At 41.5% G+C, this 16396-nt stretch overlaps 1 protein-coding gene across 2 annotated transcripts in view; it reads right to left on the bottom strand.

Moving 5' to 3' along the window:
* Positions 1–16396, bottom strand: part of LOC143653578 (uncharacterized) — a 53848-nt gene that overhangs the window by 12377 nt on the left and 25075 nt on the right. The gene's annotated exons all lie outside the window — the stretch shown is intronic.

Here is a 16396-nt window from a genome sequence, read left to right as displayed (position 1 = left end):
CAAGGCAAATAAGAGGAGACAGTTTTTGAATATATGCAGCATGCCCCGAACTGCTAAAAACATCTTGAGGAAAAAAAACGAAGCTGGAGGTCTCGTGCTGCCTGACTTCAAGGCATATTATGAAGCCACAGTGGTCAAAACAGCATGGTATTGGCATAAAGATAGATATATCGACCAATGGAATCGAATAGAGTGCTCAGATATAGACCCTCTCATCTATGGACATTTGATCTTTGATAAGGCAGTCAAGCCAACTCACCTGGGACAGAACAGTCTCTTCAATAAATGGTGCCTAGAGAACTGGATATCCATATGCAAAAGAATGAAAGAAGACCCGTATCTCACACCCTATACAAAAGTTAACTCAAAATGGATCAAAGATCTAAACATTAGGTCTAAGACCATAAAACAGTTAGAGGAAAATGTAGGGAGATATCTTATGAAACTTACAATTGGAGGCGGTTTTATGGACCTTAAACCTAAAGCAAGAGCACTGAAGAAGGAAATAAATAAATGGGAGCTCCTCAAAATTAAACACTTTTGTGCATCAAAGAACTTCATCAAGAAAGTAGAAAGACAGCCGACACAATGGGAGACAATATTTGGAAATAACATATCAGATAAGGGTCTAGTATCCAGAATTTATAAAGAGATTGTTCAACTCAATAACAAAAAGACAGCCAACCCAATTACAAAATGGGAAAAAGACTTGAACAGACACCTACCAGAAGAGGAAATACAAATGACCAAAAGGCACATGAAGAGATGCTCAATGTCCTTGGCCATTAGAGAAATGCAAATCAAAACCATGAGATATCATCTCACACCCACCAGAATGGCCATTATCAACAAAACAGAAAATGACAAGTGCTGGAGAGGATGTGGAGAAAGAGGCACACTTATCCACTGTTGGTGGGAATGTCAAATGGTGCAACCACTGTGGAAGGCAGTTTGGCGGTTCCTCAAAAAGCTGAATATAGAATTGCCATACGACCCAGCAATACCATTGCTGGGAATCTACTCAAAGGAATTAAGGGCAAAGACACAAACGGACATTTGCACACCAATGTTTATAGCAGCGTTATTTACAATTGCAAAGAGATGGAAACAGCCAAAATGTCCATCAACAGATGAGTGGCTAAACAAACTGTGGTATATACATACGATGGAATATTATGCAGCTTTAAGACAGAATAAACTTATGAAGCATGTAATAACATGGATGGACCTAGAGAACATTATGCTGAGTGAGTCTAGCCAAAAACTAAAGGACAAATAATGTATGATCCCACTGATGTGAACAGACATTCGAGAATAAACTTGGAATATGTCATTGGTAACAGAGTCCAGCAGGAGTTAGAAACAGGGTAAGATAATGGGTGATTGTAGCTGAAGGGATACGGACTGTGCAACAGGACTAGATACAAAAACTCAAAAATGGACAGCACAATAATACCTAATTGTAAAGTAATCATGTTAAAACACTGAATGAAGCTGCATCTGAGCTATAGGTTTTTTTTTGTCTGTCTTTTTTTTTTGTACTATTATTATTTTTATTTTTTCTCTATATTAACATTCTATATCTTTTTCTGTTGTTTTGCTAGTTCTTCTTCTAAATCGATGCAAATGTACTAAGAAATGATGATCATGCATCTATGTGATGATATTAAGAATTACTGATTGCATATGTAGAATGGAATGATTTCTAAATGTTGGGTTAATTTTTTTTTCATTAATTAATAAAAAAAATAAAAATTAAAAAAAAAGAACCTAATGGGGACTACTGTCTGGTTCAAGACCCCCGCCTCATTAACAAGGCTGTAGTCCCTCATCACCCCATTGTTCCTAATCCATACACCCTACTGTCACAAATCCCTCCCCAAACTACTCACTTTATGGTCCTAGACCTCAAGTATGCCTTCTTCACCATTCCATTATACCCGGACTCATTTTTTCTATTTGCATTTACCTGGATGGATCCCCACACCAAACTGTCCGAGCTCCTAGCTTTTTAGGCAAAAAAGGGTATTGGGTCTGTCCCACCAAAGCCCAAATAAGCCAGGCCTCAGTCTCCTACTTATGGCTGACAACAACTCCTACCACCAAGCAAATCACTGGCAACCTCTGCAAAGCCATTATGGCTTTGCAACCACCCACCACGGCTAATGAAATCTTATCCTTCCTCAGATTTGTGGGATTCTTCCTCCAATGGGTCCCTAACTTTGCGCTCCTGGCCAAGCCCCTTTATGCCACAGCAAAGGAGATGCCAACTGGGCCGCTCTCCCACCCAACCACTGTCCGAAAGGCATTTAGCTCCTTAGTCGCGGCATTAACAGCAGCTCCACTGCTATCTCTACTGAACCCTCAACTCCCCTTTCACCTCTTTACAACCGAAAGACAGGGGATAGCTATTGGGGTCCTAGCACCAACCTGTAGCTTACTTGTCCAAGCAAATAGACGCCACGGTCAGGGGATGGCAACTGTGTCTGCGCGCACTTGGGGCAGCCGCAGACCTAACTAAAGAGGCACCTAAACTCACCTTCGGCCAACCCATCTGTTTCCTCGCCCCACCAGTTAGCCGATCTACTTACATATAAGTCCTTAGAACATCTGGGACCTTCACGCATCCAAACATTCCACCTCCTCTTCATAGAACACCCTGCCATCAGCCTTTTAACCTCACTGCGACTTAACCCAGCTACCCTCTTCCTGGACCTGCCTATGTCATCTTCTACTCACTCCTGTGTAGAGGTGTTAGCCTGGCCAAACCATACACACAGATTTCAGATCAGCCGCTGCCCCATCCAGAGCTTACCTTATATATAGACGGCAGTGCTAACATTACAGCCAAGGGACAATGCATAGCTGCCTACGCCATTGTTATGGACTCCACAATAATAGAAGCCAAAAAACTCCCTGTAGGATATACCTCACAGAAAGCAGAACTAATGGCACTCACCCGTGCCCTTACCCTCTCAAAAGGGAAGAAGGTAAACATTTACACAGGCTCAAAATATACTTTCCTCACTGTACACCGTCATTCAGCTATCTGGAAAGAACGAGGCTTTCTCATCACAAAAGGATCTTCCATAATAAATGCTAGCCAAATCTCAGACTTGCTCAAAGCTCTGCAGCTCCCAGCAGCAGCGGCAATTATTCATTGCCAAGGGCATCAGGCACAAACCTCCCAAGTATCAAAAGGCAATGCTAAAGTGGATGCAATAGCCAGATCTCTGACTGTCACACCCTCCCAACCCTCTACTGCCGGATGTAATTTCGGCCCCGTTCCTCTAGCTCTCTGCCTAGCAACATCTTCAAGCTATTCCATTGGACCTTTCTGCTCTCACCTCACCCAATCCCTCGCTGCCACCCTTAGCCTCCTCACCAATCACGCAGCGTGCCTCCCCTGGCCCCCCCCCCATTTCCGCCTCGCCACTATATAAAGCTCTGTACTTCCTCTAATAAACGTTCTGGTGCGCGACGCCTTGCCAGCCCCATCAGTTCCCGTGACTCGTTCTTCGTCTCGCGCGCCCTCCAGACCTTCGAGCCCCCGGGACCGGTCGGCTACCGAGTTCCCCCGTCTCGCTGCGAGGAAGACCCCAGGTGGGAGCTAGGGAAAGCTCCTGCACTCTACCATACTCTTCCTACAAACAAAAACACAACCGCAGTACACTAAGTCCGAAAAAGAAAACCTACTAAAAAAGGAGGCACTGTATCACAGGAAGGATGGATCCTCCTCCAGGGAAAAATTGCTATGCCCTAGCTCCAGCTACTGCCTCTCATTACTGAAATCCACCAGTCTCTGCACACTGGGCCAGAGGCACGCCACCGCTTTCTCTATCCCCTTTTTTCCCCCTACAGGCTATTAAGAAGACACACCAAACCTGTCTTACCTGCTCTAAAACTACGCCCCAAGGTGCCCTTCGATCAAGACTACCGACCCACCAGCTATGGGGCCATCTACCTGGACAGGACTGGCAACTAGACTTCACTCACATGCGCCCTCACAAAAAATTCCACTACTTCTTAACCTTTGTGGATACCTTCTCAGGTTAGATCGAAGCCTTCCCCACTGCTAAGGAGACTGCGGAAACAGCTGCCTCCCTGCTAAGGAGACTGCGGAAACAGCTGCCTCCCTTTTACACCAAGAAATCATTCTGCGGTTCGGCTTCCCGAACACCATTCAATCTGACAACGGACCGGCCTTCACTGTGCATTCGTGCTGCTCCGCAAGAGCCCCCAGGCCTCAGCCCATTCAAACTCCTGTACAGAAGGCCATTTCTTCTCCCCAACCTTCCTACCAACCCACCTCCCCTAGCAACATACCTACTTTATCTCTCCCTACTAAGGGAACTGCTCCGGGAGCATGCGGACCGGGTCCTACCAGTTATAACAGGCAATTCTACACGCCTGCCCAGCAAACTCTTACGGCCAGGTGACAGCGTCCTACTCTGTGAATTAAAGCCACAATCTTTACAGATTGTGGTCAGGCCCATACATAGTCCTACTAACTACCCCTACAGCAGCAAAACTCTTGGGACATGGCGCATGGATCCATCTGTCTCATCTTAAACTTTACCCACTGACCTCACCAGACCGGTGGAAAGCCACCGCGTTATCTCCCACCCGAATTCACCTCACACACCATCATGGGGCCCCACACAATCCTTCTCACCCTTCTCCTATTCACCGCCCCTAACTCCACTGACCCAACATGCAGGTATATGACTGGACATTCATCATAAAAGAGATTTGGGTCGCAGAATCTGCAGAACACTCTCAAGTCATTGTTCAGGCCACTTGCCCAGTAGAAGGTTGTCAAAAGCCTATCTCCATCATCATTACTCGGGGGAAAAGCCGCCTTGATTTTGGAACGGAGCATGCACCAGCACTATGCTTCCAATACAAGCAAAAACATGACTATTGCCACTGGTGGCCAGATACATACAGTGGGTGTCCTTACTATTCCTGCAATACAGCAACACCAAAGGGAAGTCAGGATTACTACCCGGTGCCAAACCCGGATAAATCACTAACCTGTCACCCAAACCAATCCCTAGAATTAAAAATAGCAGACCCATGGGATGCCAGATGGGAAAAGGGGGAAGCAGAAGCAGTCTATAAATCATACCTGTGGTCCCGCTCACAGGGAAAATGGCTCATAATCCGAAGCTATTGCCCTATAACCACCAAGCCAATAGACACCCTGCTGGGAATTAAGAACGTAATCTAGCAGGGTGAAACTCAAGTCCAAAAGATCTTGCAACCTGCAAAGTCCCGAAGCCCCTTCACCTAGCCAAGCTTTATGCGCCTAGTTACGAGCGTGCTCAACACCACTCACATTTTCCATGTTTCCACCTGCTTCATTTGCACCTCCCTTAATAAGCCCCTCTGGGCAGCCACCCTGTTACCAGAAGCCCTTAATACCAGCACAAAGGTTAGGTACAACCAACGGTTTCATTCCTTCCAAGTTCCTCTGCTCAAGGACCACTCTACTAACCTCGGCATTTGCTACGCTGCAGCACATTCAAACTTCACATGTAACACAACCATCACAGTAAACGGCACACTCCATACTGAAACACACTTCTTCTAGTTCAACGGCTCCCTTACGAAAACCATAAACTCCTCCTCTCCCCTACCCTGTATCCCAGCAACTCTAGTCCCTCAGCTAAACCTCTATGGGGAAGCTGAGCTGTTGTCCCTCCTCCCTGATCCTCGTAGCAGACGAGCGGTTTTTCTACCTATACTCGTAGGACTGTGTCTTGCCTCTGCAGCCGCCACCACAGGTGTAGGAAGGGGCACATTAGGCCACAGCTTGATGGCCATTGTCGACCTTGAAGACAAACTAAGTGCAGCCATCGATGCTTCGACCGCGTCCTTTGTCTCCCCCCAAAGGCAAATCATCTCCTTGGTGCAGGTAACCCTACAAAACCAAAGGGCACTTGACCTCTTAACAGCTGAAAAGGGTGGCACTTGTTTATTCCTGCAGGAACAATGCTGCTATTACATCAACGAGAGTGGCTTGGTAGAAGAAAACCTCAACATCCTGACAAAACTGCAAAAAGACCTTAAAGAAAAACAGGCCGTTTTCCAATCATCCTCCTGGTGGAACTCCCCTGTCCTGGCATGGCTAACTCCAATACTCACCCCATTTTTGGTTATCTATTTGCTACTAATGCTTGCTGCATTTATTTTAAGGTTCCTACAAGAACGCCTCAAGGCACTCTCTTGGGTGACGGTCAATCAAATGCTGCTACACCCCTATGCCCCCCTTCCAGTTGAAGCACCGGCCAGCTAAAACCCCCTACCCAATGACACCTCCGCTCAGCAGGAAGTAGCCAGAAAGACTACAATGCCCTATTATATCAAAATGGCTAGAATGTAAGGCCTGGCCCGGCAGCCCCCGGCTGGAAGGCCCCCACCCGAGCTGAAACCGCGAACATCCTGTTATGCAGCTGTTTAAACTCAGCCAATCAGTGCCTGCCCCGACAAACCTCTGAAAGACCCCCCACTGCACACGGCCCACAGCTATGCACACGGCCCTAAAACATGCGAAGCTCCTGACCTATCACAGGAAGCCCTGTAGGCATCGCCAGCACTTCCTCACTAGCGAGCCTATATCTAACCCCGCCGCCCCTGGGGAAGCGCGACTTCCTCGGCCCGCACCCTAAGCACCTGGACCTGGGAACCTCGCCCCGGGACAATAAAATTTTAAACTCAGACTCAGTTTCTCTGATTTCTCGGTCGGTTACCATTAAAAACCTAACAGATATATGGGAAACATCCAAATATTTGAAAAATGAAGAACAAACTTCTATTTTACTAATGATTTGAAGAAAATTCAACTGTGAATCTATAAACTATTTTGAACTTCATGAACATTAGTGAAACAACATATTGAAATTTTAAAAATGTAAACAAAATAAAGCCTAGATAGAAGTGCAAGCTTTGGATGCTTCTATAAGGAAAACAGAAAGTCCTAAAATGAATCATCTAACATCCACTGTAAGAAATTAGAAAAAGAAAAAGAAAATTAAATTCAAAGTAAGCTGAAGAAAGGAAATGGTGAAATAAAATGAAATAAAAAAGAGAAACACATTCAAATGAAACCAACAGCTGGTTCACTGAAAAGATCAATAAAATTGATAAAGATTTTGACACATAAATTATAACATAAAAGAGAAAGAACAAATCAACTATACCAGGAGAGAAAAGGAAACCATCACTACATATCCCAAAGACATTAAAGACAATAAAGGTGGTTAACAAAGAAAGCAGCACAAGACAATCCAGGAAGCTATTTCCCCACAGAGTCTTGGAACAACTAGCAAAAACTGGCAGAACTGTCTTCCTCAAAACTCTATAAAGCAGTTATAGAGTTTCAGGGAGAGTGCTGAGTCAAGAAACTACAGCTTTAAAAATGCTAGGGAAAGCTCATGACACCTTGCTGATTCCACCCACAGCCATCATTGGTGTGGTATGGAGCCAGCCTGAGCTCCCACTGTGGGGCTCTGGCCCTATTCCACATGGAGCAGAGCAACCCCTAAGCACGTACTGGGGTGCCTATATGTCCAAACCAATTAATGGGTGACAGCATGACAGGCTAAAAAGTAGGAAACATGTTTCAGGCTCGCCCTCCTAGAACTTGCCATGCAGGCAGAAGAAGCTTAAGGACAGCTACAGCAGTGTAAGATACAGTTAAGTCAAAGTGGCATATATAAAGGATTACCTACTTTAAGTCATAAAACAGATGACCTAAAGTGTGTTTCATAGAGAATATAGAGGGTATTAGAATTCCTATAAACAGCAGAATTCCTAAGGCCTGAGCAAGCACATACCCAGGAATAGATGCAGTCTCAGAAAAAAACAGAGAGGACCCTGCAGTTAACATTTACTTTGGGCTGATCTTCTGGACAGGAAGGCTAAACTCTGAAAGAGAGCACCAGCCAACAGAGAGCCAAAGTTCGAAGACTGCGAAAGGTATTTATTGCATTAGTTTGTTTTTGTTAACTTCTGGCACTCGAGGAAATCTCTGCCATAACAATAGCTGAGTGCAAATTCAAGAAACAGACAGCTCAGGGAATAAATACCAGAGTTAATACTTTAAAGTGTGAAATTGTACAGAGTGCAACAAAAGATTAAAGAATATACAAAGAAACAAGAACAAGATAAAAATTCAAAGAACATCAATGAAGAAGAACAGACTTTGGACATATCAGACAAAGATTTAAAAAAAAATCTTAATATGCTCAAGGAGATATAGGAAAGTGTCAAGAAAGAATTAAAGGATATCAGGAAAACAATGAATGACCAACACGAGAACCTCAATAAAGAGAACGAAATTTTATAAAGAACACAAACAGAAATACCGGAGATGAAGACAACAGTAACTGAAATAAAAATTCTTACATGTAATACAGAACACAGGGGTAAGGAAAACATTGTCTATATTTTAGAACCACACATACTCTTTGAGACCAAAAGAAGAAATGTTTACTTTGTTCAGAACTTAAATTTTCTGTAGCACACAATCTAATTCAACCTGTCTGGGCAACTCGTTTGAACAATCAAAACATAGGGAGCCCAGAATAAGAATGAGGGCCTTTAATCCTGAATAGCTTACTGTAATTACTGGATATGTCCTAGAATATAGTAAGCAGATAATCAGAAAGTATTGGCAAAGTCCCTTGAGGGATGGGAGAAAAAATATGGAACTATTAAACTTTACCATCAGGGAATCCCCTGATACTGTGTCAAACATTAGGGACACCCAAATCAATAGGCCAAGCCCTTGATCTTGAGCCTTATTCTTGTGACACTAATGTAGGTAGCAGAGAAACTTAGCCTACCTATAGATATGCCTAAGACTTACTTCTGGGGGACCTCTTTTGTTGCCCAAACAAAATCATTCCAGTCCTAAAGAACACCTAGGGCAACATATAAGATTCTACAAAGGTTCCATGTACTAGGGTAACCTTCCAGAAACCTACAACCTCCAGATGGGTTCCTGGACCAGATAAATACTAAAACCTAGAGAGTCCAGCCTCTCCAGAGCATCAGCTAGTTCCATCTTGCTACTCCATATTATTGACAGCCCCTTTCAACATGAAAAAGTTAGAATGGCCATAGCCCAAATACCCCTAAAGAGTGGGACAAAAAGATGAAAGATGATGGTGGAGTTATAAAGAGAAGGTAGGGTTTAACAAATGAATATGATGGCTGAATCATTAAATTGATATTTCTTTTAGTCTCCAGTATCTTAGATTAGCTAGAAGTAAAAACCTAAAATTGTGGAACTGTAACCCATACCAAACTCTGAAATTTGTTCATAGCCACTTGTGCTGTGCTTTCAAATTTATGGCTTTTTTGTATATATAGTGTTTTTCACAGGAAAAGAAAAAAACATTGATTTTTTTCATCACATTGATTGTGATGATAAAAAAATATTCCTTCTAGCCTTCTATATTTTGGAGCAGCTAGAAGGAAAAATCTGAGAGAATAGTATCGTAGCCCATGACAAATTCTGGGATCTGTCCTATAACAATTCATTGAAGAGTGCTTTGAGAATTACTGTTCTTTTCTTTTTTTGCTTGTATATATGTTATATTATACAATAAAAAAAGTTCTTCCAGGGTTTCAACAGCATATCGGAGTTGGCAGAGAAGAGAATCAGGGAACTTGAAGACAAGACAACTGAAATGATCCTAGATGAGTAGCAGAAACAAAAAACAGTAATTTAAACAAGAAACAGAGCCTAAGAAACACATGGGACACCATCAAGTGAACCAATATATATGCACTATGGGAGTCTCAGAAGGAGAAGAAAGAGAAAAATGGGCATAAGGAATAGTCAAAGAAATAATGACAGAAAACTTCCCAAATAAGATTAAGTTTTAATTTCTCATCAGAAATCATGTAGGCAAGAAGAAATGGGATGGTATATTTAAAGTGCTGAAAGAAAATTATTGCTAACCAAGAATTGTATATCCCCGAGATGGTCTTTCAAAAATGAGAGATTAAGACATTTCCTGACAAACAAAAGCTATGGAAGGGCATCAACCTGTAAACTTATCCCCAAGCAATGCTAAAGGGACTTCTTCTGACTGAAAGGACATTAGATAGGGTTCAAAAGAGCATAAAGAAATAAAGACCTCCAATAAAAGTGACCATATGTGTAATTGTAAATGACAGTACTACTATATATATTGGTATATAACTGCACTTGTTACTTCTTATAGGATCTAAAATGAAGATGCATAATATGACAAATCTATGGTTTTGAATCTACAGTGCATAAAGATATAACTAGTAACAAGTACAACAGTAAGGTGGGGGAACAGAAGAGTATAGGAACAATGAGCATATGCATATGCTACTGAAGTTATGTTGGTATCAAATGAACGTGGTAACCACAAAGGAAATATATGAAAAATATACACAGTAGGAAATGAGAATGGATTCAAAATAGTACAACACAAAAAATGAAGTAAATATTAAAGTAGGTATTACAGAAAAATTGAGGGACAAAATGATTTAAGAATTACAAAGACCCAACAGCAAAATCATAGAAGAAAGTCCTGCATTAGTACTTACTTTAAATATAAATGGATTAAACTGTCCAGTTAAATGGACAAGATTGGAAAACAGATTAAAAAAAAGCATAACCCAAAAATATACTACTTATGAAAGACTCATTTTAAATTCAAAGACACAAGTAGGATGAAAGTGAAAGGAGAGAATAAAACATGTAGTAACCAAAAGAGAGCTGGGTACCTATAATAACATACACTCTAACCCAAAAACAGTTATGAGGGAGTCAATGCAAAACAGTTACGAGGGAGTCAATGCATCAAGACATAACAATTATAAATATATATGAACCTAATGGTAGACAACCAAATAATTAACAAATTTGAAGTGGGAAACAGAAAGCTCTACATAATAATAGGAGACTACAAAATACCACTTTCAATAATGGCTATAACATTAAACAAAAGAACAACAAAGAAACAGGAGTGTAACCTAATTAAACCTAATAGGGATATAAACAGCACTGAACAACAAAAGCAAATTAAACATTCTTCTGCAGTGCACATTGATCATTCTCCAGGTTAGGCCAAATGTTAGGTCACAAAATAAGTCTCAATAAGTTTAAAAAATATGAAAACCATACCTTGAATTTTCTATGAGCACAAAGAAACGTCCATAAAAATGTCCAAACTAAGGCATCCAGATAAAGATGCCTTGATTCCAGAAAAGAAGATGTCTGTAAAATGGAAAGGCATATGACTGGTGTCTGCTGGTCCTTGTTCCAATTTCCACTGGTTCCAACTTCTGATGCCAGTGGTTTCCTCTGTGAGCATCTGTGGGTCATCACGTAGTTCCTGTAGGACACAACTCTGGGTTCTGGCTTGCTTAGCATCTCATGGGAAGACATAAGGAAATGTGTTGGATTCTCCATCTCCAAATGTCTGTGTCTAGGCATCTTCTTTCTCTATCGGCACTCCAAGTATCTCCAAACGTGTGTCTGTGCCTCTGTTGCTTCTGATTCTTGTCTTGATTCTGTTGGTTCTCTCATTTCCTGGTGTCTCCAGGGACTTCTGCATTTCCAAACATCTGTGTCTGTGTCTGCATCTGAGGTTTCTCAAAAACGTTTCCCCTTTTAAAGAACTCCAGTAAACTAATCAAGACCCACCTTAAATGAGTGGAGCCACATCTCCACTAAAGAAAAGGCCACCCACAATTGTGTGTCACATCTCTGTGAAAGTAATTTAATCAAAAAGTCATACTCACGTGAGTGAGCCAATCTCCATAGAAACAATCTGCTCAAAGGTTTCCACACTACACTATTAAATCAGGACTAAAGAAACATGGCTGTCCCCACGAGACTGGATTAGGAAAAAGGACATGGCTTTTCTGAGGTACATAACAGCTTCAAATTGGTACAGAACACAGTGGAATTAAATCTGACATTAATACCAGCACGACCTCTGAAAAATGTCTAAACATTTGGAAACTAAATACTTTCTCCTAAATAATCCACAGACCAAGAAGAAATTGAAAAGGGAGGTCAGAAGATATTCTGAACACAATGAAAATAAAAGCCTAACATCAGAATTTATGGAATATGGCTAAAACAATCTTGAGGAAAGGATTTACCACTTATATTAGAAAAGAAAAAAGGGCTCATATAAATTACTTGAGCATCCACTTTAAGAAAGAAAAGAAAAGAAAATGAAATTCAAAGTAGGTGGAAGAAATGAAATAAATATGAAAGCAGAAATTAATGATTTTTTTAAATTTTTAAATTAATTTTAAGAAAAAAATTACAGGAAAGAAACACAAACATTCCCAATATGTGATCGTTCTATTCTACATATATAATCAGTAATTCACAATATCATCACACAGCTGCAGATTTATCATCATGATCATTTCTTAGAACATTTGCATCAATTCAGAAAAAGAAACAAAAAAACAGAAAAATAAAACGAAAACAGAAAAAAAACATACACACCATATCCCTTACTCCTCCCTTTCACTGATCACTAGCATTTCAAACTAAATTTAACATTTGTTCCCCCTATTATTTATTTTTATTCCATATGTTCTACTCATCTGTTGATAAGGTAGATAAAAGGAGCATCAGACACAAGGTTTTCACAATCACAGAGTCACACTGTGAAAGCTATGTCATTATACAATCATCTTCAAGAAACATGGCTACTGGAACACAGCTCTACATTTTCAGGCAGTTCCCTCCAGCCTCTCCGTTTCCCCTTAGATAACAAGGTGTTATCTACTTAATGCATAAGAATAACCTCCAGGATAACCTCTCAACTCTGTTGGAATCTCTCAGCCATTGACACCTTGTCTCATTTCACTCTTCCCCCTTTTGGTCAAGAGGATTTTCTCAATCCCTTGATACTGAGTCTCAGCTCATTCTAGGGTTTTTCTCAATCCCTTGATGCTGAGTCCGAGTTCATTCTCGGATTTCTGTCCCACGTTGCCAGGAAGGTCCACACCCCTGGGAGTCATGTCCCACGTAGACAGGGAGAGGGTAGTGAGTTTGCTTGTTGTGTTGACTGGAGAGAGAAGCCACCTCTGAGCAACAAAAGAGGTTCTCTTGGGGCTGACCCTTAGGCCTAATTTTAAGTAAGCTTGACCTATCCTTTGTGGGGTTAAGTTTCATATGAACAAACCCCAAGACTGGGGGCTCAGCCTATAGCTTTGGTTGTCCACTCTGACAACCAAATTGTTGAATTTGGCGGGGAGGTTGAATTTTCCCCCGTTCTCAATATGCCCCAAAGGGGACTTTGCAAATACTTTTTCGTTCACTGATCAGATCACTCTGGGATTCATTGAGGCATCACTCTGGGCAAACCAACAAAATCTCACGTCTTACCCAAGGTTCCATGTATTTATGTTGTTCAACCAATTATCTACATAAGTTATATTAGGAAATGGACTAATCAAAATGTAAACTTTGTAACAAATAAACACTTTTTGCTTTAGTCTCACACATAAGGTGACATTTTAAAATACTAATTACCATCTATTTTCAGCACCCTGCAGTAATGACATTCCTTTGTTCTTCCTCATGCAAAAACATTTTTTAAATTTGTACATTTAGTAACTGTCATTATACACTCTAGGCAATCTTAGATTATACCATCTCAATCTTTGCCGTCTATCTTCCTTTCTGATTTCATTTATGCCCCCAGCCCTCCTCCCTCTTATCATTCTCACATTCAGCTTCAGTCAGTGTTTTAACATAATTGTATTACAGTTAGGTAGTATTGTGCTGTCCATTTCTGAGTTTTTACATTCAGTCCTGTTGCACAATTTGTATCCCTTCAGCTCCAATTACCCAATATCTCACCCTATTTCTATCTTCTGATGGTCTCTGTTACCAATGAAATTCTTCGAGTTTATTCACTAATGTCAGTTCATATCAGTGAGACCATACAGTATTTGTCCTTTTGTTTCTGGTTAATCACACTCAGCATAATGTCCCTAAGGTCCATCCATGTTGTTACATACTTCATAACTGTATTCTGTCTTACAGCTGCATAATATTCCATCGTATGTATATACCACAGTTTGTTTAGCCACCCATCTGTTGATGGACATTTTGGCTGTTTCCATCTCTTGGTAATTGTAAATAACGCTGCTATAAACATTGGTGTGCAAATGTCCGTTTGTGTCCTTGTCCTCATGTCCTTTGAGTAGAGACAGCATATAGATGGGTCCTGTTCCCTAATCCATTCTGCCAGTCCATGTCCCCCGATTGGGAAGCTTAATCCATCAACATCAATGTTCTTACTGCCCGGGCTTTTTGCCTTTTGGCTTTTATATGTCCTTCCAATTCTCCTTCTTTTTACCTTTACTCATGGTCTGCCTTTCTACACTCTTCTCCACACCTCTCTCTACTGCCTTCGTATCTGTCTCTAGTGCTCCCTTTAGTATTTCTTGCAGAGCTGGTCTCTTGGTCACGAATTCTCTCCGTGATTTTTTTGTCTGAAAATGTTTTCATTTCTCCCTCATTTTTGAAGGACAATTTTGCTGGATATAGAATTCTTGGTCGGCAGTTTTTCTCTTTTAATAATTTAAATATATCTTCCCACTGTCTTCTTGCCTCCATGGTTTCTGCTGAGAGATCTGCACATAGTCTTATTGGGCTTCCCTTGTATGTGATGGATTGCTTTTTTCTTGCTGTTTTCAAGATTCTCTCTTTCTCTTTGACCTCTGACATTCTGATTAGTAAATGTCTTGAAATACATCTATTTGGATCTATTCTCTTTGGGGTACGCAGCACTTCTTGGATCTGAAATTTTAAGTCCTTCATAAGAGTTGGGAAATTTTCAGTGATAATTTCCTCCATTACTTTTTCTCCTCCTTTTCCCTTCTCTTCTCCTTCTGGGACACCCACAACACGTATATTCATGCGTTTCATATTGTCTTTCAATTCCCTGAGTCCCTGCTCATATTTTTCCATTTTTTCTCTATATTTTCTTTTACTTGCCAGATTTCAGAGGTTCCGTCCTCCATTCAGAAATCCTATATTCTGTCTCTCGAAATCTACCATTGTAGGTTTCCATTGTTTTTTTCATCTCTTCTACCATTCCCATAAGTTCTGTGATTTGTTTTTTCAGACTTTCCATTTCTTCTTTTTGTTCATTCCTTGCCTTCTTTATATCCTCCCTCAATTCATTGATTTGGTTTTTGATGAGGTTTTCCATGTCTGCTCGTATATTCTGAATTAAATGTTTCAGCTCCTGCACCTCATTTGAATTGTTGGTTTGTTCCTTTGCCTCGGCTATATCTTCAATTTTCCTAGTGTGATTTGTTATTTTTTGCTGGTGTCTAGGCATTTAATTACCTTAATTAGTTTATTCTGGAGATTGCTTTCACTTCTTTTACCTAGGGTTTTCTTGCTGAATGAATTTGTTGTCTATCTGTTCTTTGACATTCAGTTCAGCTTTTTCTGGACCTCTAGCTTAGGTTTTGTTTAACACAGGAGAATTTTTCAGTTCTTATTTTCTTGTTTCTTGCCCTGCTTGTATGGTGCCTTTTTTCCCCCACTCTGAGGAGGGTCTACATAGGTATTAAAGACCCCAGCTGAATTTTCCCAGACCAAACTGGCCTCCTATGAGGAGGAAAGATTCACCTGCATCGGTTTTTCCTGAGGGTGAGACCCAGAAAGTTGACAGACTTTCCGATGAAGTCTCTGGGCTCTGTTTTTCCTATCCTATCCAGTATGTGGTGCATGTCTGCCTGCAGGTCCCACCAGCATAAGATGATGCAGTACCTTTAACTTTGGCTGGGGGCATGGTAGAGACAGGGGAGAGGTTGTAGGCTGGTTTTAATGGCTTCAAATTACCAAGCCCTGGTGTCTGAATTCCTTGAGAGAGGGATTCCACCTGAGTTGGGCTTCACCCCTCCCCTGGGGAAGGCACAGGTTCCAGACAAGCCCTCAAAATGATGAGTCTGTTTCTGCCGATGCCTGGGGTAGTTGCACCCTGAGGAGCCCTGCCCCTGTATCCAAAGGCAGGGCTCTTTGTAGAAACACAACATTTGTAGAAACACAGCCACAAAAACCTCTGTTTCTTTCTCTTTTTTCCTTTTTTCCGTGAGCCCTGCCCCCTTGGCGCCGGGGCAAAAATGAGCCACCTCTGCTTTGACCAGGTTCACCTGAGCTGGGGGTCTATTTTTAGAAGTCAGAATTTGTTAATTAATTCCACACTTGGCATTTGGTTGGGCTCAGCCCCTGCTGCTGGTAAAGTCTCTTTCCTTTCCCCTCTGGGAAGCAGTCATGGGGGAGGGGCATCGGCTGCCACGGCTTGGGGAACTCACAGTTCTGGGGGTGCTCACAGCCAGTCCAGCTGGTCCA

Source organism: Tamandua tetradactyla, chromosome 13, assembly GCF_023851605.1.
Source record: "Tamandua tetradactyla isolate mTamTet1 chromosome 13, mTamTet1.pri, whole genome shotgun sequence".
In the NCBI taxonomy this organism is placed as follows: Eukaryota; Metazoa; Chordata; class Mammalia; order Pilosa; family Myrmecophagidae; genus Tamandua; species Tamandua tetradactyla.
The sequence above is the reverse complement of the archived record's forward strand: the minus strand, read 5'-3'. Positions and strand labels throughout refer to the sequence as shown.